Below are 27929 nucleotides of genomic sequence, written 5' to 3'. Positions count from 1 at the left end.
AGCCCCCAAAGTATGAGGAGTGATTTTTCCCCCTTCATCCCCTGTAATAACCTTCAACTAACCTTTAAACCGGAGTGAATAATTTAAATCTTATTTTCATATCAATGGAGGAGTCAAGCCAAGCAATTATCTTTTATCTGTGTACTCTGTCGTCAGGGCGGCAGGCATAATCAAGTTTTCCCCAGCGAGCCAGATGAGAGAGAAGACTGAGGAAGTGAGAGATGGTATCTGAAGACATTAACGCAACAATGAATTATTCAATAATGAGTACAAGATCTGTCATAACACACAGGCACACACACACACACACACACACACACACACACACACACACACACTCACCAAACCGTACATCTGCTGAGCGTTCCAGGCAGGCCAGTGCTGGCAGGCTAGGGGAGGAGGTGGCTGTTAGGGGGTCTGGGCTAAGCTTGACAAATAGGCTGATGATCTGCTCAATTAGGGCAGAGAGCAGGTGTGCCAGGCGGGTGTGTGGGGCAGGAGGGCTGTGTGGTGGGCCAAAGAACACGGGGAGGGAAAGACACCTAATTCATGTAACAGTCATTTAGAGTGGCTCAGTCTATGATTTTTTTTTCAAAAGGGGTGGGCCAGCAAGGAGGGAGAAGGGAAGATATTTTTTCAAAAAATAATAATAAAAAGCAGGGGAAGGTTGAAATTCCCCATGGTGCTCATTAAAATTCTACCGCATGCGATTCTTCCTTGGGTCCCCCTGGACTGCCCGTGATCATTTTTATTAATTCATAAAATATCGCACCAGAGATTGAGGCTGATGATTACTGGAGCCGACAGAGGAGCTGCTGTGGTTTCTGTCGGATCTCACCGAGTGAAACCCACCATCCACCCTCCTACTGGGCCTTGGGCAGCCAAGCTGGGCTGGAAGAGGTGGGCCAAGGGACCCAAGTGTCTGCCGCTGCTCGTCACCAGGCTGTCTCCGCTGTCAAGACAGCCAGAGGCTTCAGCAGATACTTCCTGCCCTTGTCCCTCAGCTATGGGAAAAGTCTTCCTTGAGGCAGAGTGTCCTCTAGCACCCTGGGAGCTGTGCAGTGTTTGAGAAGCAGTTGAAGGTTTCCCAGTGAGCTCACAGCCTGGCTGGACAGGTGCCATGGCTTTGAAACCAGGGTTCCTGGACACATTCAGTCTCGTCTGGAAACGTCCATGTTTCCATCTCTTCCTCTTCTCAGAAATAATCCATTCAGTGGCTACAGACTGACTCCTGCGATATCACTGTCGGGTGCAGGTGCGGAGAGAGAGCTGTCAAGGTCCCCAGGCCTGCAGGGTGGGGTCCTGGTGAGAGAGAGCAGAGTCCATTGTTTTGTTCAGGTGATGACCTGGTCCTCCTAGGGCCCCATGATTGTCTCCCCCCCCCCTGTCTGTCAGTCTCTGTGATGAATGTGAGGCAGTGTGTCTGTGGGTACGCTGTGAAGGTACACCTGTGACGGCTAGCAGGTATGTATTCTTGCCAGTGCAAAGGCCAGAGGATACCATCGGACATTTCCTAAAGGCTAACTGTCCACCTTGTATCTCTTGTTGGGACCTGGGGTTCACCAATTAGGCTTGTTCGGCCACCAAGCTCCAGGACTCCTCCTGTCCCTGCTTCCCCAGGGCTGGGATTACAAGCATGTGCTACCATGCCCAGCATTTACGTAGTGCTGGAGATAGAACCTGGGTCCTCATGCTTGTGCATGACTGACCGAACCTTCTCCCCAGCCCACCTTCCTTCAGGTTTCTGATGCTTTCTCCTTTTTCACTGATTCTGGAGTCTGTTTCCATAAGACCAGAAGACCTTTCAAACAAACAAAAAAATCCTCCAGGCCCCAGCCTAGAGATTCACATCCCACTGGTCTGGGGTGAGACACGGGCAGGCTCTGAGTCGGAGGTCTCCAGGTGTATCAAATGCTGTGAAGTGTTCAGTTCTGACAGTCCCGGAACCAGTGCCCCCTCCCCTTCATCCACCACAACACAAGTGAAAGCGTAGAGCAAGAAGTGTGCCTCCTCTGGAAGAGCCCTGGCCTCTCAGCGTGAAGCCCTGGGCTCTATCACAAGCTCCACAAGGTAAAGCACACCAGCACCATCAGCTCTCTGGAGGTATAGGCGGGAGGATCGGGTGTTCAAGGTCATCCTCAGCAAGTTTAAGGCTAGCCTGGGTTACATGAGACCTAGCCTTTAAACAAAAGGTAGAATGAATTACTTTAAAATAGTCATGATCCTGTTTATTTACAGCCAAGCACAGAGTCCAGGGTAATTTCATACATCATTGAAATACTTGGATTTTTTTTTCTGTTAGAAAATAGCAACACTGTGTTCAGTCTGGAAAGAAAGATATCCATGTGCTAAACTCAGAGTCCCTTCTCTTTTCCGCTCACATGGACACCGGGCTTGCTCCACATGCGTTTTGCATTGAGCATTATCTGTATAGCTTCTACTGGGATCATTTGGGAACTCCACGCGCCCAAGTCTAGAGGCAGCAGACAAAGGCAGGTTTCATCGAGCAAGTTGGTTTTTAAGGGAAGGCCTTGCTTCTCCCAAGAAAGTGATTTAATTTTAGACTTATTGACAATGTGGGTTGTAAAACTGACTGGGAAACTCAGAGTCAAACTGGCTGTTTCTCCCAATAAACTTGTATAGTACAGAATATATACATATATATATATATATATATATATATATATGTCCACCTTCACCTCCATTTTTGCCTTAGGGTACCAGTACACAAATATGTACAAAGAAAAATAAAGATAAGAGAGCAACCTGTTGACTGCTGTTTTCCAGCTCCTAGACCAGGAGACCATAATGTTACCTAAGGTATCAAGCAGACAGCACAGGATTGGGTCAGGCCTGGAGTACTCCCAGAGAAACAGTGTAAACTTACCAATTATAGGACTGCACATGCTCCAGGACTTAGTTACCTTTCCATTGCTGTGGTGAAACAACTTGACCAAGGCCACTTATAGAAGGAAGAGTTCATTTGGCTCATGGTGAGGGAGTATGGCAGCAAGTTGCAGGCATGGTGGCAGGGACTGGATGCTGAGAGCTCACACCTGAACTTCAAGCACGAAGCAGAGAGAGAAAATTAGGAGATTGATAAGGATGTAAGCTCTTAAAGCTCTCCCCAAATGATGCACTTCCTCCAGCAAGGCCAAACCCCTTCGACTCCAACTAGCACCACCAACTTAGGGCCAAGTGTTCAAATACTCGAACCTATGGGGGACATTCTCATTCAAACCACTAGACCAGGTAAAGGCTCAAAAATGTTCCCTTAAATGAGTAATCATTGCAGGATCATTGAGCTGGCTCAGCAGGTAAAGGCACTTGCCACCAAGCCTGACAAGCTGAGTTCAATCCCTGGGACCCAGATGATAGAAGGAGAGAACTGATTCCCACAAGTTGGTCCCTGACCTCCATCTCACAGACAGCACACACACACACACACACACACACACACACACACACACACACACACACCCTAAAATGTAACCATTGTGTTTACAGATACATCTACATATCTGCAGGTCACTTTGTGTCCCACTGGTCACAGTATGTACATGACCATGGCTGTATGGACTCTGGTGATTCTGGAACAGATCTGGAAGAAATCCTCTCCACGGAGAGAGTCTGTTCATACTAGCTGCCAGCCCTTTGTCTCTCAACTTTCATTTTGGCACTGATTTTCCAGCCTGGAAGAGCAGGCAAATGTTAAGTTCCTAACTGCAGGGGGCTTTGTACTGAGGAACTATCTGGTAACTGAGCTGTTGAATGAGTCTCTTCTTTTCTGCTTCAGAACAATGCTCTGGAGTGCTGGGCTTACATCATGCTCATGATGGACAACAGGGAAACTGAGTCACAGGAAAAGGGAAAGGATCTATGTGTAGGTAAGACATGGGCAAGATGAACTCTTAGTGTATTGCAGGCACACATGTGCTCATAAAGAATTCTTGAATGTGTCTCAATTCCCAACTCATCTTCTTCTAGCAACTCCTTGCTCCTGGGGCAGAGCGAATTTTTCTGAATTAGCTTCTTAAACTCATATAGCCAATTACGTAAAGGAATTACAAAATCCCTTCCCTGTAATCCCAGTACTCAGGAGGTTGAGCCAGGAAGATTGCAAGCTTAAAGCCAACTTAGACTATATAGCAAGACTCTGCCTCAAAAGCAAAACAAGCAGCTGGGAAGAGGACTTAGTGGTAAGAGTGAATGCTGTGCAAGCATGAGGATCTGAGTTCAAATCCCCAGCACCTGTAGAAAAGCCCAGATATGGCTATACATTATTACAACCCCCACACCATGGAGGCAGAGCCCAGAGAACTTCTGGGGCTTGCAACCAGTCAGCCCAGCTCCAGGCTCAGTGAGACACTGTCAGTAAGGTCAAGAATGATGGAGTGGGACATCTGATGTCTTCTGGCCTCCTTGAACACCCTACACACACACACACACACACACACACACACAGAGAGAGAGAGAGAGAGAGAGAGAGAGAGAGAAACAACAGCGAAAATGAACTAAATATTGGAACAAACTCTGTACTAAAGAAAATATATGAAAGCTTAATAAACACATGAAAACCACATGATCATATTCATTAGCCATGGGAGCACACAGATTAAAATCGTAATATACTCTCTTTCCCTAGTGTTGCTAAAACTAACAAAACTGACAATGTCAAGTGTTGACAAATATATGGACCAAATAAAACTCTCCTATGTAATAATATATAATGTAATATGTACCGCATAGACATGAAAAATGGCAGGACCCTTTTTGGAAAGCATTTCTACAACTTCATATAAACCCCGAAGTACACCTGTCACATGAGCTAGCCATTCTGCCACTCAGCATATGAGAAATGAAAATATATGTTCACAAAAGACCTCTTACAAGCGTGTTCCTAACAGTTCTATTTGTAATAGGCCCCAACTGGAAACAAGCCCATTTCTTCTTACAGTTGAGTCAACAGAAAATTGTGATAAATCTATGCAATAGAATAGAATGTTCAGAAGTAAAAAAGAATAAAATCCTAGTAAATGTAACAGCGCTGATGAATATCAAAAGATCATGCTGAGCAAAATTCGTTTATGAAAAAATACATACTTTATTAGTCTTTATACATTGAAGCTTAAACAAACCAAATTCTGTCATAATAGTGATGGAAACCATTATATTAGTCCCTTTCCTCATTGCGCTGGTGAATGACTGACAAAAGCAGGAAGAGGTCCTTCGGCCTCACAGTTGAGGGTTCATACCGTTCACACCGGAGGGAAGGCAGGGTAGCAGGAGCTGGAGTCAGCTGCGCACACTGTACCATCACTCAGAAAGCACAGAGAGATGAACGGACAGCAGTGCTCCGCTCGAGATCTCCTTTGTGTTCAGTCTGGGCCCCCAGCCCATGAAATGATTCTCTGCATGTAGAGGTTGCCTTTCCTCCTCAACTAACTTTAATCTGAAAGCTCCCTCAAAGACTCGCCCAGAGTTTTGTTTCCAGAATCATTCTAAAGTATGTCCAGTGGGCAATCAAGATTAGCCATCACAATCTACATCGGTGGTTTCTTGGGTTGGAAGTAGAGAGAGATTGACAGCAAAGGAGAGACTTGGCAGGGGGAGAAATGCTTCATGTGTGAGAATAGTAACAATAGTTATGTGGTGATACTCGCAGCCAAAAGTCAACAGCTATACTCCAAGTATGTGAATTTTATGTGTGGACAGAACACTTCAATTCAGGCATAATTTGGTTAAGAGTAAAAATGAGGGACTAATGAGATGGCTCAGCAGGTAAAGTCTTCCCATCAAGCCTGGGGCCTAAGCTCCATCTCTGGTACCCACGTGATAAAAGGAGAGAACCAATTCTCGGAAGCTGTTCTTTGACCTACACACACATACACACATCTCCTGCACACACACACACACACACACACACACACACACGTACCTCCTGCACACACACACACACATAAACATGCACCTCCTGCACACACACATGCAAGTACCTCCTGCACACACACACACACACACACACACACACACACACTATAAATTAAATCTAGAAAAAATAGTAAAAACAAAGATGTCCTATTCAGAAGCTCAGTGAGTGCTCAAAAGCTAAAACAGAATATCACAGAGTTAGTGGCCATTAAAAATCTTTTTTATGTGCATGATGTGTATGGGTGTTTGCTCAAATGTGTGTCTGTGTACCACATGAGTACCTGGTGCTCACAGAGGCCAGAAGAGTGTGTCAAACCCCTTGAAACTAGAATTACAGATGGCCATGAGCTACTTGTGGGTGCTGAAAATAGAGCCTGGGTCCCCGGAAGAGCAGTCAGCACTCTCAACTGAAGAGCCATCTCTCCAGCACCCAGTGACCATTTTTTAAAAGTGGGCAGGAAATAGTGCCCCAACAGCAAGATTAACTTATATGCACCCATATGAAATGATAGTCATTTATGACATACACTAGCAGATAAGCAGTATAATATTATTTCTGTGGAGAAAGTACACACTTTTTTTAACGCAGTAAATAAACAAACCAATAAAAGCATGCAGATGCAGAGAGGGGACACCATGAAAACTCTAATCTCATACTTTCTTCAGGCCATTCTGTCTTTTTATGAGTGTGAATTATTTTTGAAATTAAAAGTTTCAAAAACAAAATCAGTTCATCCCACTCTTTCATCCCGAACCACTTTATGAGTCATCACTGCTCATGAGAGCCTGGTTCTTAGCTTGGCAGGCAAAGCACTCTGAGCTCTTATTCAATACAGCAGCCTACTCAGTATTCATGGGTGCACTCAAGCCTCTTTTTTTCATCTTCATAGCCTCCTCTGAAGGGAGCCCAGATGACCCACTGCTGCAATCCTAGCACTCAGCATAGAGTTTGACATGCAGTGGGTGCCCCAACACTAATAACAGAGTTGCCAGAACCGCTCATCACTCTCTATTACCAACCTCAAGTTCTGGTTGACCTCACCTTTTCAATCCCTTGACTCTGCAGGCCAGCCATCAAGTGAGGAAGCGGGAAGGAAGGATGAGGTGCAAAGACTACTGAGCCACAAAGCCCTGCTCTTGCGGCTGTGGAAGGGAAGATCTTAGTGACGGGAGATAGCGTCCCCATCAGTCCACATCTCCGTGGGCATCTGCCAAGTGTGACACGGCTACAGAAGGTCACACCAGCATGACCTGGGGCTTGTGTGGCCAGGTTTCCCAGTTTGTTCTGGCATTCGCCCCATGCTGAGTTTCTACAGACCCTCTGTGAGGCCCCTAGCCATTGAGAACTCGGGATATTGACCACAGGCTTCACCCCTGTGCTCCTTAAGCACAATTCAAGGCGCTCTTTTGTCCCTATCCCAACATCTATTGTCAAATCTAGAACTTGGGAGAACAGCTGTTTTTTTTTACAATAACTATATGCAATATATTCATGGCAATCAGTACATTAACCACTTCAGGCCACACTCCTGGGAATACTAAAAAAGAAGGATTATGGGAATACCACGGAAGAGTACAGACAGAGTCAGGAATCAGTGGTTTTAAGACAGTGGTTTATGGATACTGAAATCTAGATATTCGGGAGGAAGATGATTAATAAATCCATCTCTCTCAATACCACCCAAGACCTGATTAGAAGTCATCCCTCCAGAAGTATGGCCAGGGACTAGATTTCTGAGGACCAAATGAAGAGCAGTCTCAGGCTGAAGGCACAATAGGGACAGGTGGAGTACCTGGGAGAATAACCAAGAATGGGACATCAGGACAGACATACACCAGTGACAGGAAGCCACTCAGTCTTCCAGATAACACTGGGACAGACAGAAGGACACAGAAGGCTAATAAGTATCTCAACCAGTAGAATCTCTCCCTCTGGAGCCACCTCCCAACACTCCTTCAGAGGACAACTGCACGCATGCCCATAGATGGACCCCAGGCACCAGGCTGGGCAGGCATGGGCACCTGTTTTGCCATGTCATTCTTACAATAAGCAGTGAGGCAAGGACTATTGAAATTCTTACCTGTTGGATGGGAAACAAAACCCCAAAACAGGTGTATGGGGGACTGCAGAGAGGGAGATGCCACTGGTTGAGGTCCTTATTAACTTCCTGTGTCCGTCTGTCTTACACAACTTACTCAAAGTTACATGGCCAATGAGAATGGATGCACTAACCCAGATGCATCCAGGTAGGGGGCCATGTTCCCCATATGATCATGCCTGAAAGGTCAAAGGGTGAGGTTAGAGTCACGAACATCATTCACTACATATGCAAATGTACAAGTTACAGCCCAGTTACATTCCAGACAGCCTTGAGGGACATCTAACCACGTGTGGCTGTGAAAATTGGCATGGTAAGGGCAAGACAGAGCATGGTTGCTTTTGTCCTCACATTAGCTCTTTTGGTAGAGAACTAAAAAGTTCAGAAAGGTATGGGTTGAGGTAGGGGATTCCTTGACAATGATTTCTAGTCTCCATTCTGCCTCAAACTATGTAGTAGCCACTTTGGGGTAGGAGGCATAAGTGGCATGTAACTGGGGGCTTCAGAGGATGCTGAGGACTTGGGAGGGTGGTATAAAGGCAGGGATCTCTTTCCTGAGCAAGCCTCTCCAATTGCAGAGGAGTTGGGCTCTGTCTATCCTGATTCTTGCAACATCAATGAATCCCTACAAGTTTCCCACCCCACTCCAAGATGTTCCCTCTGGCTCTTTGAAATTGCACCTGCTGTTCCCACATGGAGACATTAAGCTTACACAGCACCCTCTCCTCCCACCTTCGAGTATAGTCGGAACCTCCCACAAAAGACTCTTCATAGGCATGAGCTGACAACCTATTCATGAGATTTATGGGGGCAAAAGCAAATGACTATTTAAGTTCCCCAACAGTTCCCAAGGGGTCTTGGTTGAATTTAGGGCCCTACATCTGACTGATGATTGAACATGATACACATTTACAACATGGAGAGAGAAGTCAGGACATCACATTGACAGTGTGACAAGGCTGTGTCAGATTCCAGGCACTGCCTCAGCTTTCACACAAAACCCAACTTGGACTTGGAGCAGACAAGAGCCTCTCATCCTTGAGAACAGTCCCAGTCTCCCAGACCTCCCTTCCCAGTTTCTTAAAGACAGGTCTCCATGCCAACTTAAATATTGCATTTGGTTGGGAGAGAAGGAACCGCAAGCCCAGAATGGAAGTCAAATTATTCCACAAATATTGCTTATTTAAATAACATTTTTAAAAATACATCATGTTCAGTGGTGAAGAACTACTAAATTATTGAATTCCCTGAAGCATCCTACAGGCTTTCAAGTGGCTCATGAAGCCCTATAAAAGAACGTGATAAATAGTCAAAAAGGAATGCTGGGCTCCACGTCAGGATGCCTGGATGAGCCAACGTGAAACATCTTCATGTAAGCTTTCCACTTAAACCAACGATTAAACAGATTAAACAGATGATTAAACAAATAAAGATTAATGAAACAAGTAAAGTAATCAAATCTGTATGGGTGTATAAACGAACGATTCCCAACAATATTAGAACAAATTGTCTAAAACTAATAGGGAAATGCGTCAGCTCGGTCCCAACAGCTTTTGTTGGGCTCGCGCTTGGATGTAATCAAAACATTTGTTTAAACTAAGATGGATATGAGGCGCTGAGATGTCAGTTTCTTGAAAGAGAAAAATAAAACAAAAGCAATGTCTTTGGTGAGGAGATTGGCACCGGCGACGGGGCTGCATTGCCGAGGGAGCTGTGAATGTCGCAGGGAGGGCCGCAACTCTGTCTGCCTTTGAAAATAGGCTATGCACAAATAATAAGTAGCAGCAGGCCAGAACAAGCCAGAGGTAGCTGATGCTTGAGAATTTGAGCGGCAGAGAAACTGTCCAGATATTCTCCAGCCCTTTAGAAAGCCCCATTTAATCATCAGCCATTGATACGCTAATTACAATGTGGGCTTACTCCTTCCTTCTTTTTCCTGAGAGTGAGTGGGGTTATTCTCTCTGTAGGATGAGAGAGAATAACTTGGGGTTTCTTAACAAGGATGGCCTATTCAGATATTTTTCATTAATTAAAACTAGTGTGTTGCTTTAGGTTTTGTTTTTGTGAGTTTTTTTTTTTCTGATCTCAGGGTTTTCATTGACAACTCATTTGCTAATTCCTTGCCTGGGAAATCTGAATCTTTGATGTTGTAAGTGTGGTCCTTTGAGCCAGCAGCATCCAGCCTGCCATGGAGGCCGATTAAGGATGCAGATCCCCTGACCCTGCCCCAGGGGCTGCTGAATCTTGTTCTGCATCTTCATGTTTTTCTCAAGGGATGTTTGAGAGGGGCTGAATTGCATGTCAGAACAACAGTGATTCAGTGGGGGAAAGAGGGTAAAGGGACTTTTTCTTTAAGGTGAAACTGTGTAAAGAATGCTTGGGGGCGGGCACTGGGAAGAAGGGCTGGGAAGCTGCTGGAAAGAGTCAGCTGGGGCCCATGGCATCTCCTTGGCAAGTGGTGTTGCCACCTGCTCTGGCTGGGCAAGCGGGCTGTGTGTGTTTATGGGGCGAGCAACAGAAATTAGATTTATCTCAGCAGAAGATGTGAGTCACGGGCTGGAGGCGGGGGTGGCTCCGTCAGTACAATGCTGGCCTTGCAACCATGAGAACCTAAGTTTGATTCCCAGGGCTGGGGAACAAGAACAAGCCTCTGCTGCCAGGGTTAGTGGCACAGGCCTTTAATCCCAGCACTCCAGAGGAAGAGGCAGATGCATTTCTCTGAGTTTGGGTTCAGTCTGGACTACTTAATGAGTTCTAGGCTAGCCAGGGCTACATAGTGAAACCCTGTCAAAAACAACAAGAATCCTGGACATGTTTAGAATCCCATGCTGGGGGGTGGAGGGCAGAGACAAGTGTCTCCCTGGGACTCTGCCAGTCAGATTAACCTTCTTAGCAAGGACAGACCAAGGAGAGACCCCGTGTCTAAAAACAAGTGGGTGGCTCTTAAGGAATGATTCCAGAGGTTGTCCTCTGGCCTTTACACACATACACATGCACCCCTCACATACATGTGCGCACACACAGAGGAACATACAAGCACATGTGCACATACACACACAATGTGAGTCACTTGTTGTTTGTTACTGACAAATCTACTGGACCCCTCTGAGAGCCACAGGGAAGTTGCTGCTTCAGAAATGTGAGCTGTGGTCCACAGCCCCAGGATTCACCCTTCTGTCCTCTCCCTTGCTCCTCCCTCAGCCCCTGTTTCATACCATCACTGTAAAACAGCTACCTCTCTGTGCACAAATCAAAGGAGCCAGCTCACCCCTACAACACCCCAAACCTCTGTCTACTGAGAGGTATGGCCTTGGAGGCCAGATTCCAAGTCTAAGGTAGGATACCAGGCCTAGTTTGTTGCAATAGTGGCCAGCCAGGCCAGTCCAGAAAGAGACTATGCAAGACAGCTGTGCTTATAGAGTACACACACACACACACACACACACACTCTCTCTCTCTCTCTCTCTCTCTCTCACACACACACATATATATATTGTGTGTGTGAGAGACACAGAGAGAGACACACACGCAGAGACAGGGAGACACACACAGAGACAGGGAGAGACCTGCGTGCGCGCGTGCGCGCGCGCGCACACACACACACACACACACACACAAGGGTTCTAAGTGACACTGGAGGTCCTGGATTAGCATGCTGCTCTGACTTGAGCCTGGGATCTACAAATCCTAAGCTCTCCAGCAACTTCCACCTCCCATGCACAGATTGGAACTTCTGGACAGATCAGCTGGGGCCAGAGGTCCAGAGGAGGTGTCTGACTCCATGCCCATCAGCCAGCCAATAGTGAACAAAATATCGAGGGGGCAGATTAGGAAATAAATATCTAGGAGTGAATGTTTCGTTATATTCAGTTGCTAGCACTAGGCTAAGGACCCAGAACATCCCCATCCCTGTCTCAGAGAATTATCCCTACACAGGCCTTGCATGTTATGTGCATGGTCACTGTGGGGAGGGGAAGATCAAAGGTGTTCAGAATGTCACTGTGGAGATAGCACTGGCAAAGTCAAGTCTTGCTTCCCTGAGTGAGACATCACCCCTCACCAGTGTGGCATAGCAGGAAAGACGGAAGGGACCAGACACAGTCCTTCTTGTCTGAATGAAGATGCAGAGTCCAGAAAAAGGTCATCTGAGGCCACACAGCTCACAGACCAGAGATTTGACTGCAATCTCCTAACTACATTTACCTGCCTCTGAGCAGGGCAACTATGACTCTCCCTACCCCATCCCGCAGGCCATGGCTGACTCAATCCTATCTCTAGAAACTGTCTCTAACTGGTGGAGGTTTACCAGGCAGGACTCAATCTCCATTTTGCCCAGTTCCTGGAACCTGAGCAACCTAATGGCTATTTTGTCTGTGAGCTCAGGTGAACATCCTGAATGGTTTCCCTGACAACAAGGCAAATTATAAGATTTGCAAAAGCTGCAAGGCAAGGAAATCACAGGCAGAACACAGACCGAATCTCTGGAACCTGGAAGGAATTCTGGAAACAAGAATATAAAGATGAAACCTTGTTTTACCATGAGGTGGAAGAACCCTTCCCAAGGCCACACTAAACATCAGGAGCTGTAGTCCTAATGTGAAAGTGAGACCTCTGATCTGATAAAGTTCACAGCACAGGCCTGAGGACCCCAGTTCGGATACCTAGCACTCAGGTGAAAAGCAGCATGGTTGTCACATTCCTGTAACTCCAGCACTGGGGGACAGAGACAGCCAGGTTCTGAGGAGTCTCTTGGCAGGCAGTCTAGCAGAATGGTGTGTTCTTGGTTCAGTGAGAGACCCTGTCTCAAAAGCAAACTGGAAAAGTGAATGAGGAAGAGAAACCCAAACCACTGTCAACCTCTAACCTCCACATGTACTTACACGGTGGAACACACACACACACACACACACACACACACACACACACACACACACACACACACACACACACACACCACCGCATCACAGTTGCCTCAGGAACTGAAGAGACGGCTCAGAAGCTAAGAGTGCACATTGCTCTTCTAGATGACTTGAATTCAGGACCCAACGCCCACATCAGATGGCTCATAACTACCTGTAACTCCAACTCCAAGAGATCTGATGCCCTCTTCTGGCCTCCATGGATAATCCAATCATGCATATGTGTATGCACACATAATTAAAAATAAAATCTTTAAAATTGCTTGTTCAAGTTGGGTGTTCCTTCTAGCCCATTCTTCTGGGAGACATTGGAATGAGCTCTCTCTAAGGCTCAGCAGTGGACTGGTCTCTAGGAAGCCCTCTAGCAAACTTGCCCTTCCTTCGTCCTGGAAAACGACATCTTTCCACACCACTTTGTAATCATCCATTTGCTGTCCTGAAATTACTGCAGCCTCATTTGCTTATTTTAGCTACAATGGGTCTGCAATTTATACTCAGCTTCTGTGAGCTACCCAAAGCCAGAATCAATTCCTGGACCAGTTTGTCTTTTAGTGACCAGAAAGTGCAGGCTGCCTATGACACCTCCTCCCACACAAAATATCAAAGAATAAAGGAAGGTTTAGCGAGTTTCTGCCCCCTCTACATTTCCCGGGTCACTAAAGAAGTGACTTCCATTAGGAATTCCCACTCGTCTGTAACCCAAGAAATACATCAGGTGCTCACTGGACTGTATTTCCAGGGTGGCCTCCTCATTAGGCATCGCAGAGTCATGAGTGTGGGCACAGATATTTATGGTTCTGGTCAAGAAATGACATGGTACACATTCAGAGGACAGAGGTCTTAGCAGGCTCCGCTGCCACAGAGAAGAGGGAGTGACTCAGAACACACAGAGTCTACGTACTCCTCGAAGACACGGAGGGCAGTGTGAGAGGTGCACAGGGAGCTTTGCTCATGCTCACTACACAAAAGGCCTTCCAGCACTGGGTGACTGTTTCAGTTGTGGGTCTTGCTTTCGGGTTTTGATTCATTTTTGTATTTCTTCCCAGCATAATATTGGGTGTCTAGTCAGTAACTGGTAACTGCCAGTTAAATAAATGACGTCCTCTGACCTCCATACATATGACATGGCATTCTCTCTCTCTGTCTGTCTGTCTCTCTCCCTCTCTCTCTGTCTCTCTCTGTCTCTCTCTCTCACACACACACAAATAAATATAACTTATAAAATGAAATTTAAAAAAACAAGAGAAATGGAGGTAGGCTGGGTTGAAGCTCAGTTGGTAGAGCGCTTGGTCAGCATGCACAGACAAACAGGCCCTGGGTTCCACCCTCAGCACCACATAAGCCAGCGGAACACACCTGTCATCCCAGGATACTGGAGGTGAGGACTTCAAGGTCCTCTGGTACATAGTGAATTTCAGTCCAACCTGAACTACGTGAACTCAAGAAGAAAACAGGAGGGGAAGATACAGAGGAAGAGAAGAAAGAGAGGGAGGGAGGGACAGAGAGAGAGAGAGAGAGAGAGAGAGAGAGAGAGAGAGAGAGAGAGAGAGAGAGAGAGAGAGAGAGAGAGAGATTAGTAAGATCCTTTACAAAACAAGGGGCCCACAGTTTACTATAAGATCAGACTCTACCTGGTCGGTCCATGCCTCTGGGTGCCATGGGTACCTGTTCCAAAGAAACAAGGGTGCATGCCTGCCATGCTGAGGCTTTGAAACGTTACCTTGCTGCCTTTCTGCCTTCTTGGAGTGACCTTTCCGGTCAGCCCTAGGGAACTGTCTGCCTGGTGGGAGCTTAGGCTTTCTTTTCAAAGACATCCAGAAAGAAATATTAGGGAATATTAAGTTATTGACACATAAATTGTAGATTTGTGTCTAGAATTACTCTTTGACAAAATCTAGTAAGCCATGTTTTGTCACACACGCCCCCCTCCCCAACACACACACACACACACTAGTATATCAATTACCAGGATCTAGGTGCCCAGCAGTCTACTGCATAATGTACATGTAGATAGAGCATGGGCCCTTTGCCCTTAAGGAGGTAAAAAGAGAGGTTGGGGTGAGTCCCACTGGGTCTTCTAGCATCTGCTGCTGTGTGGAGAAGAGAGCCCCTAAGTAAGGCCTGAGGTACACAGCAGGGCCAGTGAGCTAGCTACAGGGCCGGGTGTGGAGGAGGTGCCGAGCCAGCCAAGGGGGGTGTGGGTGGGAGCGTGGGTCTCCAGAGGGCCAGAGCCAGAGCATGATTGATTATACATTCCACAGAGGACTTAGTAGCCTGGCTGAGGAGATAGGGGCTGGGTAGTCCAACAGTGACTGTCAATAATCCAGAGAGGCTGAAGACCCTATGGATACCTCAGCAGTGCCAATTTGATGCCAAAGGCTTGGAGCATTGCTGGAGAGTCGCTAGTCCTCATGCTAAAGAAGCTGGGTTCTGATGGCAGTAAACGACCTCCGTGGCAGCTGGAAGAAAGTGGGTAGACTATAAACTAAACTTACTGGCAAGAAAGGAAGACAGGTAGGCAATCACCACATTTCCCACAGTCCTCTTTCTATCTGGACCCCCACTGGAAGATGCCACCCACTCCAAGGAAAGAGCTCTTCCCCTCTGTTGATTCTTTCTGGGAATGCCCTCACAGACCCACCCAAAGGTGTATCTCTTAGTTGACTTTCCAGCCAATCAAGTTGGTAATTGAGTTTAACCACCTCAGGGCACCATCAAGTTGAGTAAGCCAAGGGAGCTTCATTATGACCCTTCCCTGACACAGACTTTGGCAGCAAATGTCCCCAGGTGACAAAGTAGAGATCCCGACACCTTGTCTAGAGACTTGCACTGGTCCACCATGCTCTACCTCCATACACGTGTCTAAGTTAGGGTTTCTATTGCTATGAAGAGACACTATGACGACAGAAACTTTTACAAGGAAAACATTTAATTGGGATGGCTTGCTTACAGTTTCAGAGGTTCAGTCCATTATCAGCATGGTAGGGAGCACGGTGGCCTGCTGGCAGACATGGTGCTGGCTACATCTTGATCAGAAGAGGCAACAGGAAGTAGACTGTGTCACTGAGTAAAGCTTGAGCAAATGAGACCTTAAAGCCTGCCCTCACAATGACACTCACTTCAACAAAGCCACACTTACTTCAAGGCCACTCCTAGTAGTGTTACTCCCTATGAACTTATGGGGGTCAATTGCATTCAAGCTACCACACCCATGTTTGTAAGTCTATATCCCAGAGCATTTTCAAGTGACAGGAATCAGACTTTGGATTGTGGAAAGAGGGGGCATACTTCCTAACCTCACATGAGGAAAGATGTTGGCTTCTGGAAGGAAACAAAGAGATGGGGAAAAAAAGACCAAGTCCCAAGGCCATCATGTGTCCAGGTTAACCTTAGACTTCACAGTCAGAACCACTTACCCCTATTTTCTTTCTGCTAATTTAAACTGCATTTCTTATTGCCACCAAAGGCAAGCCTTATGCATGCAGAAATTCCAGGAAGCCATCCTGGAATTAAACCTTGAGAGATGGAAGGTTGCTATGGACCAAATGTTTCTGCCCCATCTCCCAACATTAATATATTGAAATGCATTGGTGGTATTTGAAGGTGAAATTGGGAGGGGGAGATTGATTGGGTCGAGGGTGGAACCTCATGAGAGAGATTAGAGTCTAAGAAGAGATATAAGTAAGATGATGTCACTCTGACTTAGAAGCACACATCAAGAAAGAGGACCTTTGGGAGCCAGAAAGAGATCCTTATTAAACTCACCCTATGGGGTAGCCTGACCTGAAACTTCCAGCCTTCAGACCACGGAACACATAAATTGTTACTACAGCCATCAAGTCCATTATGGCTTCCTGAAGGCAGTAAGATAAAAACTCTTATGTTAGTAATCAGGGTGGAAGACATGAGAAATGGGACTAAGAAAGTGGACTTGGGTACCCATGGTGTGTGACATGTGAGGCAAGCAGGAGTTTGGAGGACAGCAACAGAGCCCAAGGCAAAACATTAGGATGGGCCCCAATTATATAAAGCAAATAGCACAGAAAAGAGGATCCTCTCTCTCTCTCTCTCTCTCTCTCTCTCTCTCTCTCTCTCTCTCAATCTCTCTCTCTCTCTCTGTCTCTCTCCTGCAGGTAATGTATCTGTGAAAGGTGTTTGAGTTGGGGATATAAATAAATATGGGAGTAGTCCCAAAGAAGCCTCCTTTGAACTTGAAGCCAGAGATCCTAAGCAGAGGAAACTACTATAGCTTCCAGCTGGTCCTTCCCCAAGTGTTTCTTCATGTTGTCATCTGTGGCCACAGTAGAAACAAGTATGTCTGAAGGACAATAAAGGACATTTTTTTCCATTCCCACTTTGGGTTATGACTTGTCTGAAGTTGCTAAAATAAACAATCAGTACAGGGGATGTGGGTCAATGGGTAGAGAGCTTTCCTAGCACGCACAAAAGACCTGGTTTTGATACCCAGCACTGGTAAACTGGGCGTGGTGGTGTACATCTGTAACCCCAGCTCTCAGCAGTCAGATCAGGAGTTCGAGATAATCCTAGGCTACTGTTCTAGTTTTATTTATATTGCTCTGATAAAATACTCAGAAAAAAGCAGCACAGGGTAGGAGAGGGATTATTTGGCTTATAGTTACAAGTCATAGTCCATCATATGGAAGTCAAGGCAGGAAGGAACTCAAGAAGCTGATTACATCACTTCATCGGTCAAGAGTAGAGAGAAACAAATGTACCCATGCTGCCTACTTGCTTGTTTTCAGATAGCATCCATTATTCTTGCAGTTCAGGGTTTCTTACCTAGGGAATAGTGCCGCCCATAATGGGTTGGATCAATGAACAATCAAGACAACCCCCACAGACATGTTCACAGGCCAACCTGATCTAGATAATAGCTAAACTGAGACTTTTCTCAGGTGATTCTAGGCTCTGGCAAGTTGCCATTTCAAACTAACCAGCACAGCTACATAGTGAGTCTGAGGTTCAGTGGAGAGGTAACTAATGATATAACCCACACCTGAGTCCAGGTCCTACATGCCTAGACTGTGGGGGGGGGGTGGCAGTGAGACCCTGTGCTTCTCAGGGGCTGTAGGGGAGACTGAACACCTGAATTCATTTTCCATTGATTGTCTTGTCAGCAGACAGTGGCTTCAGCAGCGTTCATCTGTGCACTGTGAGCCTATGAGGGATGAATCTAGAGCAGTTGTTGCTGGGACCCCTTCAGGCTTGATACAACTGAGGTGAAAAGGAATGGCTAGGCAGACTGCTCAGGAGGTGTTCTTGAGGAAGTCTACTCTCAAGCTTGTTCTTCTTGGTGGAATCGAGTTCCTTGTGGTTGAGGCGAGATAGGTACAGACATTTTGGGAAAGATATCATGTCTCAATTTCCCTGACATGAGCCACCAGGCATTGGACAGCTTTTTTTCTTTGATCCAGTGTGTGTTGGGAAGGACACAGTTACATAGAGGACAAGTCTATCCATCATTTCAGACCAAAACAGGACTCAAAGGTCAAGGCAAAGGCTTCCTGGACCAAGGCAGCTGCTTGCAATAAGCAGCTCTGTTTCCTGTCTTCATCAAGAACCCATGCTTGGTCAGATGACGACATCATTTGTGATCCACAGGGGTGGGCCTCTGAGAGTCCTTCCCTGACAGGCCTTTCAGAAGCTCTTCCTGCATCTGTGACATCCACTAGCTAGTCAGGGTCATCCATTCTAACGTCTCTTTTGCAACTAATTTAGGGACCCCTGCAAGGCTGCACCATCCTGTACCCTCCTGGGACAGCCATCTCCTGTCACTGTGCAGATGAAGGAGTCATCAAAGCAATGGTCCATGCACCCTGCTGACTGACTATATTGCTGCATACAGGACACAGTACCTCTTGGGTCACTGGAAAGGGATATGGGGGTCATTCAATCCAAGTATCTTTCTGTCAGCAAATTTGTCTGTGAACCATATGACTGGTATTTATTATGAAGTCAGCAGTTAGCCTGTTTAATCAATTCCTTCACAGATTGCTTGGTAGAACCAAGGGAAGGAAAAAATACTCAAAAGCAGAAATCTAGAAGAAGTCATGGTAGAAAGAACCACTGGGTCTGGCCTCTCTAGTCTCCTAGTCCCACAAGAAGTCAGGAACACTTACTTACACATTAGCACAACATGGTTCCTACTACCCCAAGAAAGATCTAGAAGGTTAGCATCCCCTGGTGAGCCTGACCAGCCTGCTGCGATGAGTGGCTACCACATTGCCTTGTGCTTCAAGAGACGCCTGACTCTCATTCTCCCAGGCTCCAGCAGGTCGGCTCGGCTCTGAGCAGTTAGGATTTTTGTTGTTTTTTTTTTTTTTAAGTCTCATAAATTTCCAAGAAACTTCTCCAGACAACTGTCACGAGGCTGCACCTGCCAAACAAACACAAACAGAGCTCTCCTCCACCAGATTAGTTACTTAATTAAGAAGAGAAAGAGACAAGGCACATAATGTGGAGATAATTACCCATCTTGCCAAGTCTCCAAGTGGAGCGTGGCGCGCGCAGGCAAATTGCAGCACTGCCGCTAATGCATATTCATCCAAAGTTGTAACTGCTGTGAACATTTTCCACACAGACAGCAATATGTTCAACCAACAATCTCAGCTCCTTCTCCGATTCCAGCGTCTTCCCACACCCTTCTCTTGCCTCCCCAGGCTCCCGCCCCTGATCTCTGTGAAGGAATTTGCTAAACAAAGCAAATAAGAAAACAGTGACAAGTGAGTGGAACCGCAACAACCCACTCCACCAAATTTGGCCTCAAAAGCAAGATGCTTCCTTTTTTCCCCTAACCTGTTGACTCATTTGATTTCATTTCATTGAATTGAATTCCAAAGACATCTTCTATTTATTTATTTAGTGTGTGTGTGTGTGTGTGTGTGTGTGTGTGTGTGTGTGTGTGTGTGTGTGTTGGGTGGAGGAGGCACTTGCCACACACGCATGTAGAGGTCAGAGGCCAACTATCAGGAATAAGTTCTCCCCTTTTACCATGTGGGTCCAGGAATCAAACTCAGATCTTCAGCCTCAGTGACAAGCATCTTGGCTTGCTGAGCCATCTTGAAGGCACACAAAGGCTTATCGGGCATTTACTGTTCTGGACCTGAAGCCGATCAAGTACTGTGAGGTACAGAGAGCATAAGGAGGTCTCAACCTAAAAGCCACACCTAAGGAGATGCACTTCCCCTCTTGGCTAAGCATGATGGGCCTTATTTTTGTCCCTTTTACAGATGAAGTGGGCCAAGGTGATTAATTAAGTTGACAAAAGAACAGAGTAAAGGAATCAGTGTTCTGGCCTCTGAATCATTCTTATCTAACTGATGTCAAATCCCATGGACTAGGCAGACAGGGAGAAATTCTTTCTTGAAAACACTGAAAACAAATGAAGAGAGCAGAACTTGGAGACTGATAGAACATGTGGGCTCTGACACTTACCAGCTCTGCTGCCTGGGGCAATCATTTAACTGTGAAAACGATCGTTTTCCTCATTAGTAAAATATAGATGGGACACTGGAGGAATGGACCAGAGGGTAAAGGGCTTGCCTAGAAAATTGGGGGACCAGGTTCAGATCCCTAATATATATTTAAAGCGAATGGGTGGCCTTATAATCCCAGATCTTGGGAAGTAGAGACAGGGAATTCTCAGAGCAAACTGGATCACTAGACTAGACAAATTAGGGAGCTGGTTTTCAGCTGAGAGAACCTGTCTCAGTATACAACAGAGAGCAATTAAGGAAGACACCTAAGGCCTGTGTGTTCATACACACACACACACACACACACACACACATACACACAGACACACACAGACACACACACACACTAATATAAAATGCAGATGATGAGATCTAAGAATTAAAACTGCTAATATTAAATAAACTAGATTACTAAAAAAGTAGCTCTGAATACTGCATGTCACCTACTTAAGAAATACAGAGTTCCCAGACTTCTGATAGTTTGACTTAGAATCTCCTAATGGTGCAATGGCAGTGCATGTTCAATAGAAGCCACTAACTTTGACTCCTTCCCAACCTAGGATATACAGTATAGTAGTCTCTAAAGGTACTTGCAGGGGCAATGAATTGCAGCTTCCAATTGGACACATACCCAAGAGGGTCAACAACCTAGACTGTGCAGCCAAGCTGTGCTCTTGGCTGGGTTAAGTGTACCAAACCCACTGTTGACTTGTGGAGACTTCATTTTCTGTGACTTTATCAGGGTTTAGTTCCATCGGGAGTCAAGAAGCATCGGCAGTTAATGCATTCTCCTTGACTGCAACAGATGGGAAAATAAGTTCAGCTGGAGACCAGGGGGAGTGATGGGTTCAGGGCACAGACAGCAATGGGGACCTGCATGCAGGCAGGAAGGGGGTTTGTGTGAGTCTTTCAGTGACATAGAAGACAGCTGTGTTCAGAAGATGGTGATGCTGTGACCAGAACCTGAGGAGAACCAGAGGAAGGGCAGCATAGACTGGTGCCTAGTGGTGTGGAACGAAGATTTTCCAAAGAGACACTTGCACTCTTCCCTTGATTGTCAGACTGTTGAAAGAATGGACCCCAGGAAATTGGAATTCTCTCAGAATTCTCATACTGGGAGACAGAAAGGAAAGACTGGAAGGAGAGCTTATCTGTGGGAACAAGATGTCTACTTACCAGATCATTATGCCAGAGAGCCCAGAGCTGATGATGGTGCGGAATAGGACCATACTTTGGCCATGACTGCTGAACTCTGCACACCCGTCATCTATTTAAACCAAAATTTGAAATTAGGACCCTAAAGATGAACATGGGAGGGCCTCACCAGGCCTCTCTGCTCCTCTTCTCAATGCAGCCACATTAAATAAATCTGCCCCCTCCTTGCTTTTCACTGTTGTTTGTTTTATTAGCTTGTGGAAGGCAAGGAGCTGAGCCTGGCTCATTTAGGACTGCTGGGGTCCCAGCTCTAACAAGTCCAGTAGCAGTGTAATGCCTTGAGCAGAGTTAGAACCATCAAGGCCATTTGGAGCACGGCTTAGAAAGAGGAGCAGGCTAAGGTGGGTCAGCCCACTCATGAAATCTGGGCAGTTCCCATATAATCAGAGAAAGAATTGGTTTTGTTACTTCCAGAACATGCTCAAGGAGTAGGAAGCTGACAGGCTAACTTCTTTAAAAGCATGTATAGCCAAACTTAGCTGGTACTTCGCAATTTAGTGACCCTCCTTGCCAGTGCCAGGGCCAGTGAGAAAAGTACCCAGTCTCTAAGGAAGAAGTTGACTCACATTAAATGAACTTAGCATTTCCATTCCACCTGATCCACCTCTGGTTAGGCCTGAGGAACCCATAGCAGATAAAGGAACTGCAGTGGGTCTCTGTGATCAAACCTTAGGAACAGAACCTCACCCCTGTATCCCTGCCCTTCTGTCAGGCTAACCCCACTAGGTGGCTAAGTCCACTTGACCAAGACTGATTGGACTTGTATTGGAACACTAAGGACACTCCCCAATCAATTATGTGCCATATCAATTATTGATGCTTGTCAAGGACATCCTTCAGATGGATGTATCTATATAGGTCATCCTTTGCAATCATCTCTGAATATTTGTCTAGTTTAGCTGCACCCAGTTAAGCCATTGCCAGTGAGTAAGAGATGAGAACAGAAGCAAAGAACAACAGTGTAATGTTTAGATTAAGAGAAAGCAGCTTCATTTTCAAATGGCCCTCCCATGGTTAAGAATGAAGAACAGCCCATTGCGGAGATCCTCAGCCTTCAGTGTTTAGCTCAGTGTCCTCATTTAATTTATGTTGCTGTGACAAAATATTCTAACAAAAATAAATTATGGAGAAAGAGTTTATGTGGCTTATAATTCCAGGCCATATAACACATCATTGTGGAAAGTCAAAGCAAGAACTTGAAGCAACCAGTTATACCCACAATCAAGAGTAAAGATAAATTAGTTCACCCATGCGTGTCAGTGCTCAGTTTGTTCTCTATATATAGTCCAGGAACTCCTGACTAGGAAATGGTGCCACTCATAGTGGGCTGAGTCTTCCCACATCAATTAACATTTAAAACAATCACCCATACACATGCCCATAGGCCATCCTGCTCTAGACAAATCCTCCGAAAGACTCTTCCTGGATCATTCCAGATTACGACAAGCTGACAATTAAATTTAATCATCACACACAGTAAGCTGGCTGATGATTGAAATGATTTGGTTGTCCACTTACATTTAGTTTCAGTTGGCCTGGAACAGGGGTAGTCATCCCTAAGCTGTGACATGGAAACGTTGGGGACCTTTGTGCCTTCTGGGGCTGCCATTGGGGAAGCAGCATGCAGCCTCCTCGTGAGGTTTCTAAACTGCCAAACTCTCTGACGGCTCCAGTCACTGAGGTCAGCTCACAGTACGCCAGAAGAAATGGACAAGGGAGACTGATTTTCTGCTGGTGTGTCAGGACTGAATAGTGCCTTGGGGGTGTGAGTACGAGGAGGACTGTGGTCCTCACAATAGCAGGCTACTCTCTCAAGACACAGGCAATGAGCTGGTGGCAGCTAGTTCAGTCAGCAGCGTGTTGCCCCCACAAGCAGGAGGACCTGAGTCTGATCTCTAGCGCCTACATAAAATGATGCTAGGCATGGTGGGATGACCCAAAAGAAGCATAAATCCTCTTATCAGTTTGTAATTCCAGTGCTGAGGGGGCAGACATAGGAGGATGCCTAAGCATTGCTGACTACCCCGGTCTAGCCTAATTGGTGAGCTCCAGGCAAATGAGAGACAGTGGAGGATCTCCACGAAGAAGGCATTCCTGAGGATGAAAACTGAAATTGCTCTCTGTCCTGTACACACACACACACACACACACACACACACCACACACACTATAGGCAGTATGACTGGAGCAGAGGTCCCAGAGAGGAAGTCAGAGCTCTCATGACACTGAGTGCATGTGGCTTGCTAAGCATAAGCTCTCTGGACCTATCTGCTTGTAGAAGTCCACACCTTGGCAGCTCCCTGCTTCAGTTATCAAAATTTTCATATGACCACAAGCCTACAAGGAAGCAACCTCCCCCTAACCAGCTTCAGAGGTAGGCTGTGAATAACCTCCTCTTAAGAGCTCATTAGCTGCCTTCCTACCAAACAGAACATGGGACGTCGCAGGCAGGTTGTGTCTGTCTGAACACCCCCACTCCTCCCACCCCCGTTGTGTGTACCTGTACCTGAGTCTGTCAGGGCCCTGTTGTTCTAATGTGGCACCTGATGATGTGTCACTTCTTGTGTCCTTTCCTGTCTCCCACCTGTTCACAGAGACTTCTAAATTAGCCATCTGTTGCCAAGGAAACTCTCAGCTCCCACAAAGTGTGAATCCTGAGAGATTTTTGGAAGAAGGGGAGGTGATTTATTGAGCCTGGTTTGGTCTGTATACCTATCACAGCCTAGATAACAGAGGCCAAAGTTGTATATGTGCATGTGTTGTTTTCTGAGACAGAGACTCATAGCTCAGGGTAATTTTGACCTTTAACTTCTGGTCTTCCTGCCTCTGCCTCTCAAGTGCTAAGATTACAAGTGTACAAGTGTGTGCTACCATTCCCAGTGTATAGTGTTAGGCACTGAACCCATGGCTTCATACATGTTAGGCAAGTACTCCAATGAGCCTTACCACCAGCCTGATAGTGGTGTCTTGGTGGATATGGGCCTCCTACTTCCAGCTATATAGCCTTAAAAACTTGCCTAAATGCAGATCTCTAGGCCCATCATGACATCCTGAGTCATTATCTAGACTCTAGATACTAGATTCTAGAGCATGGGTTCAAAGGCTACTTGTGGCCTGAAAAGAGGCCTTTTGAGGATCAGGAAAATAACCACAGGTTTTGCTGTTAAACAGAGAATCACAGGCTGGAGAAATGGCTCAGCCATTAAAAGCTAAGCTCACAACCCACACGTCAACAGAAAATAGTCACAGAGGGCTGGAGCATCGCTGACTTGTGTTCAATAATTATATCTTCTTCACTTGCCGTTTGTAGATGGCGGCAGAGTTAAAAAGGATGCAGTAACACAGAAACCCAGGCCTGTGTTCTGGAACATCTTCTCTAGGTCCTACAAGCTATGTGCTATTTCCTGGAAGTTGCTTTGAGCTCTCAGGGTGTAAAGGGTATTCCAAAGCTGCTAAGGACAAATCAGTATCTAATTAGATCAAAATGGAGACAATGACAGTGGTTGGAATCACCTACACATATAGGCCTCGCATGGACTGCCGCAGTCCCCAGAGAAGCTCGAGACCTGTTCACCATAATTGGGTGAGCCAAGAGCTAGCTAGTGTGCCGTCTCCACTGCCTCTTCCTTCCTCTCCTTCCTTGCCCATGTTCAAAGTATCTTGAGAAGTGAATCCTCCTCAAATACAGGAAGGACCACATTGCCTGCATTTCTTCTCTCAATGGCTCTGTGCAAGCATTCACCCCAGTCCAGATCCTTGTCATATGTGTCTTATGCTAGCATTAAGAGACACCCCACAATCCCATAGAGACTTGGGAAGACAGACTTCACATGACCTGGCCCAGGTCACAGAAAGTGGGTGGAGGCCCCTGTGCACTCCTGAGAGAGTCCTCTTTCCAGCACTCTGCAGCCTTTGGTGCGGCATTTTCTCTCTTCTACTGAAGCTGAAGATTTTTTTTCCAGTGGTGAGTGACATCCTGCCTGACCCTCACTGTGTGCACAGGAGCAGTGACATTTTCAAAACCATTCATTTTCATTCCTCCTGATCCACTGTGGAGTCCCGGGAATGCTGGTGTGGGCACTCCATAACACGAGGACTGTATTCACAAGATGTCCTTCATCCTCCTGTGCCTAACAAAGGATTTGAAATTTTAAAAAGGGGTGATTGAGAGGAGGGCTGGGCATGGAGGTGGCTTAGGACAGAATATGGATGGACCTGCAAACTCATTCCAAAGATGGCATGGTAGCAAGGAGAGCCTGGTGCCCACTTTTCAATAAATAAAAGACTTGAGTTTCTATAACTGACTGGATGTTCCTGCACCCTTTATGATAACAGGTGGAGAGTGCTTGGAACATGAGTCTTCCTCTGGATCATCCAGTCCAACCACCTAGCCTGACCTCCAGCAGAGGTGCTGCCAGCTCTGAAGATGGCATGTCCATTCCATCTCTGTTTAGAAGCTGTGCCCCCAAAGACCTACCTCGGTGTATCCACAGGCAAGTGTGTTTTCTTTGCAAATCAATGATAAGGGCAAAGGTAAGGCAGGAGTGACAGTCTGTTATGTTGTCCAGTGGAATGAGGAGAAAGTGGAGGAAGACGGCCCAGTCCATAATGTGGTTGCCCTGCAAGCATGAGGACCTAAATTCAGTCCCCAGAATCCAAGGGACGGTGGAGAGGGGAAGACAGATGGGGTGGAAAAGGGTTGTATCTAAGCTCTGGGGCTCATTAGTCAGCTCAAAAACAAAGTAGACAGAGCCTATGGAAGGACACCATGATAGTATTCTGGTCTTCACATGAGTGACACACACACACACACACACACACACACACACACACACACTAGTGGTGATAGCAATAATTAACAATACATAAACCTTGTGGGACTGTCTCTGGGCAGTTTCGACTAGTGGACACCCACCGCTGTAGGAGATTGGAAATTTCCTTAGGAATGCTCATGGTTGTACCAGGGAAGTGGCAGAGACAGGAGAAGGGAGTTCTCAAGGGCACCCCAGAGATGCTGTAACTAGCACAGGGCTCTGACAGGACAGTGTTCCCACACTCCTGAGAACACCGGGTCCAGTCACATGGACAGCTCCCCTTCTCTGAGGGTCAGAAACAGACCCTGGGCCTGCCTTTCCCAGCTGAGAGGCATACAGAACAGAGGCCTCATCTCCCTGCTGTCCCTGGACACTCCATGCATTGTTCCCCACTTTCTTCCCTCCCCTTTGTGGAGCTGGGACTCACTGTCTATGGCCAATGACTAGCTCAAACCCATGGTTATTTAGCCAATGCTGTCTCATTGGGCACTCAAGACAGTTCTGGTGACCCATCTCTGAGAGCAGTCCACACATAGTTAGAGCTCAGTTTCTCCACCCATAGGCAATGGACTTGGAAAGTTTCCTTACACTCACGCCTCTCTTTCTGCATCCATAAAACAGAGTCATTAAAAGCACCAACTCACTGTAAGACTGAAAGGGGAGCTAGACAAATGAGGGTCTAGCCCAGTGCCTGGCACAAAATCAACACATCCACGTAGTTGTCACAGTAAGAGGTGGCAGGAACTCAGGAGGTTTGGAAAGAACTCAGCTAAGACTCACCTCAGGTTCCACTATAACCTCAGATCAGTGGCTCTCAAGATGTGGTCCATGGAAGAGGAGTCTCTGCATCCATGGAAACCCAAACACTTCAGTGCATCCCAAACCCATGGGGTCATAATCAGCAACTCTAGGATGGAGTCCAGCTGTCTACGTGACCTCCAGGGACTCACATGCAAGGTGAAAATGCCCCATGGTGGGAGATTGAGCAGGACCCTCACTCTACTTCATACACAGTAGGAACCTCTCACTTAGAGCAAACTCCACAGGTCTGTGAAATCTCTTGCAAAGCAATCCCCGGAATAACTGACCTGAAGAGCTGGAGCATGGGGTGCAAAGGAGCAGCTAAGAGTGATAAGGAAGTTAGCAGCTCCTGGAGGATGGTTATTTTGAGCTCAAGAGGAGGAGGAGGAGGAAGGAAGAAAGGGAGGGAGAGAGGGAGGAAGGAAGGAAGAAAGAAAGAAAGAAAGAAAGAAAGAAAGAAAGAAAGAAAGAAAGAAAGAAGATGAACCATACCTTAGTAAACCCATAACATGGCTCTCCATACCTCCTTCCTATGGTCTTCAACTTCAGTTCCCAGTGCCCAGGCCAATGCAAGCCAGAAAGCTGCATGCACTGTGTTTCTCCTACCCATGTCACGTGATACCATGAGGCATGAAATGAGGAGACCGCCTCAGT

At 46.4% G+C, this 27929-nt stretch overlaps 1 long non-coding RNA gene across 1 annotated transcript; it reads right to left on the bottom strand.

Moving 5' to 3' along the window:
• Nucleotides 1–390: 390 nt before the first annotated feature.
• LOC121137652 lies at nt 391–27929 on the bottom strand. The gene is made up of 4 exons (XR_005874944.1): nt 27799–27929; nt 21622–21712; nt 2888–3061; nt 391–1302 (listed from the first exon to the last, which is right to left on the bottom strand). It is a non-coding gene; the product is annotated as an uncharacterized LOC121137652 (long non-coding RNA).

This window comes from Mesocricetus auratus, unplaced genomic scaffold (assembly GCF_017639785.1).
Source record: "Mesocricetus auratus isolate SY011 unplaced genomic scaffold, BCM_Maur_2.0 Super-Scaffold_100691, whole genome shotgun sequence".
Taxonomy (NCBI): Eukaryota; Metazoa; Chordata; class Mammalia; order Rodentia; family Cricetidae; genus Mesocricetus; species Mesocricetus auratus.
The sequence above is the reverse complement of the archived record's forward strand: the minus strand, read 5'-3'. Positions and strand labels throughout refer to the sequence as shown.